The sequence below is a fragment of the Otolemur garnettii genome, unplaced genomic scaffold (genome assembly GCF_000181295.1).
Source record: "Otolemur garnettii isolate 467f Iridium unplaced genomic scaffold, OtoGar3 scaffold00032, whole genome shotgun sequence".
Lineage (NCBI taxonomy): Eukaryota > Metazoa > Chordata > Mammalia > Primates > Galagidae > Otolemur > Otolemur garnettii.
Genome location: NW_003852427.1, coordinates 17,437,576 through 17,440,776, shown reverse-complemented (window position 1 = coordinate 17,440,776; position 3,201 = coordinate 17,437,576). Strand labels below are relative to the sequence as shown.

Sequence of the window (3,201 nt, the reverse complement as noted above, 5' to 3'; positions counted from 1 at the left end):
ATACTTGGCAAAACTTTAAAACAGTGAAATAGAATTTCTTATCCCAGCTGGGTCCAGATTATGCTCAACACTAAAATGGTTTAGTTGGTGTGCATGGAATCATACCATCTGCGCAACAGTTAGCTGAGATGTGTAATACATTTTCCAATAGCTTATAATCTTTCAAAAAGTACACCCAGTGTCATGTGTGTGTGTGAGTCATTTTTTTTCATGCTTCTTTCATTCTTACACAATAGACAACTTTCCTGGGTCCAAGAAAATCTCCAACATGGAAAGCTTGAGATTCAAGGCTGTCGTGTCCTTTGAATGTCAGAAGAGATGTCTGGTGGAAGAGGTGTAACATTAAAAAAAAAAAAAGAGCCATTTCCTTTCAAAGTGTGAAGCAAGTTAGGCAGAAAACATCACAGCCTGACATCAACAAACCTTCTACCTCTAGGTCTCTTCACAACTAACCACGCTCATCTCAGGTCTCTACAAAATGCCTGCGTATTTTTGGTTGTAAAGTGTTTCCAGTGAATTTCACAAAACAAATAAATGAAACAAGCCTGTGTTGTTGTTCCGAAGAACTCCAGTCTATTACAACGAGGGGAACACCTGCTTAACAAATATTCTGGGTGATAAATCACAGAAGGCTGCATTAATCAGGGCAGCCTAAAGCTGGTGAGTGCAATTATGGATGTGTCACCCTAGGGAAATCGCCTGATCAAGGCTCCTCAAACCCCAGCATAAACATCCCTGTAAACCTCAAATTCTTGCCCAAAGACGATTGCACCTAATTTGGGGACTTAGAACGTTTTGTCCTTAGGGTATTGAAAGGCTTCTGGCAGGGCTTTATCCAATATCCACAGTAATGAAGCCTTGTTCTGCGAGCTCTATTAATGGCGCGATGATGGAGTGCCTCCACTACCAATTGGGAGCAGTCTTCACACATCACAAGTGAAAAGAAACAAAAACAGAAACAAAACTTGAGTCTTAGCTTCTCCTATTCTCATATATTGTAGTTTTTCACCAATAAATGGGTGGAAGTGAGAGCTGTATCTCCCCATTAATATAAATGCCTATACTTACCTTAGTTGATTGTTTTAAATGTTTAACTGTTAGATCACTATTTCAAAAACTATGAACAAATGAATATATTTAAGTCTAAAATGTGAAGAATTAAACAATTATTATTGAATTTTTTTTGGATTATGCATCTCACTGGTAATTGACACAGATGTTAGCTATGATATTATCATCCTTAAAATATTTTCTTATTTTTCCTAGATCAAAAAAATTAGGGAAATCCATGTGGGTGTTGAAATATTCATAGCTGCTGAGTCCTGATGGCTCATGCCTATAATCTCAGCACTTTAAGAGATCAAAGTGGGAGGATTGCTTGAGGTCGGGAGTTTGAGATCAGCACAGGCAACATAGCCAGATTCTGTAAAAAAAAAAAAAAAAAAAAAAAAAAATTAGCTAGGCATGGTAGTACAGACTCAATCATAGTCTCAGGTATGGGGTGGCTGAGTCAGTGGGACCACTTAAGCCTTGAAGTTAGAGGTTACAATAAACTATGATTGAGTTGCTGCACTCCAGCCTGGGCAACAGAATGTGACCTGTTCTGAAAAAAAAAATTAAATTAAAAAATAAAAAGATATATATATATATATATATATATATATATGTCAAGCATGGTAGCTCATGCCTGTAATCCGGGAAGCCAAAGCAGAAAGATTACTTGACCTTGACCTTCAGGAGTTCATTACCAGCCTGACCAACGGTGAGACTCTGTCTCTACTAAAAGGACAAAAATCAGGCCAGGTGTCATGGCCTCACCTGTAGTTCCAGCTACTTGAGAGGCTCAAGCAGGATGATGGCTTGAGCTCAGGAGTTTGAGATTGCAATGGGCTATGATGAGCCCACTGCACTCTTAGCTGGCAGCTGGTGTGGCAAGTGAGGCTCTATCTGAAATAAAAAACCAACTAACAATACTAATAATTTCAAGGGCTAGGTCAGTTTTCCTCTGCCAAAGCTCTCCTGCATGTTACACTCTGCGTTGTGTGAAAACACACGTCCCCCACCCCTTCTCCCACGGTTTTGTCCTGTCAGCACACAGCCGACCTCACAATGCCGCCTGGCACTGTTTATTAGCACTTTATGTGTGCTTACCATCTTACCCTAGTTCCCGCTAATAACTGTTAAGTCCCTTTGGGACAAGAATTACCACAGTTTTGTGTTTTCATTGTTTTTATTCCATCTTACACTCAATTTACATTTGATAAGTAATTAAATTTTCAAGAAAATTGGTGCCACTTTTGCTTTTGGATAATATGGAATACTAAATTAGAAGATGGCATACTTCTAGAAAGAGTTGCCAGAGTAGGAGAAAAAGATTTCTGTCTGAACTAGGTTTAGATCCCCATGACAAAAAAGATGAAGAAGAGAAAAACATCTACATAATATTTTTATGTAGAAGATTATTTTCAATAGAAGTTCTATGTGAGTGACATGGGAGATGTCAGAAATGAAGACCCAGAGAAACCTGGAAAAAGAGCCTTGTTACGCTCAGGTTTGGTGCAGAGGAGATGGTCATGCAGAAGTGGAACTGGATGGAAGAGAGTATGACCTCATGGTGACATACTCGGGTGACATGGCAGGGCCTGTTTGTTCAGATTCTTGGCCTCTCCATGTGACATTCCCCCTTTCTGGGTTTAGGAGAAGACACCTGTCACACAAGGGTCTTCCAGGGAGCTAGTCAAAGAGTGGTCTCTCTAGGTTGATGGCCTGTTTCAGGGGAGAAGGGTGAGAGGAAGCTGAGAGGGGCCTTCCTGCTTCTGTTGTTTTCTCAATACCAAGGTGTCACATTTGGAGTAGCATTTTTTTTTTTTTTTGCATGCCATCACCAGTGTGTTTATAAATTTAGTTTATAACAAAATCAACATTGCATACTTAACCTGGCAGGGGAGATACCATGATCACAAAAGTGGATTTCCCAGGGCAAGGCTTATCCATTGCCCTCTGGTGTGCTGACTTCTGCAAACGTCCCAAATGTGAGACTGCATAATTTGTGGGAGTGGGGGACGGTTTTCAGGTTTTCACACTCTCCTCTGTTACAAAAAATAGCAAAAAAAAAAAAAAAAAAAAAAAAAAATCAACTTTTCAGTTTAGCAGGAAAGATGATTTATTTAATAAATAAGGGCAGCAAATTGTTCTCCATCT

At 39.5% G+C, this 3,201-nt stretch overlaps 1 non-coding gene across 1 annotated transcript; it reads left to right on the top strand.

Annotated features, from left to right (window-relative positions):
• The first annotated feature begins 2,927 nt into the window (after positions 1-2,927).
• LOC111725176 lies at positions 2,928-3,092 on the top strand. The gene has a single exon (XR_002773306.1). It is a non-coding gene; the product is annotated as a U1 spliceosomal RNA (small nuclear RNA).
• Positions 3,093-3,201: the final 109 nt, after the last annotated feature.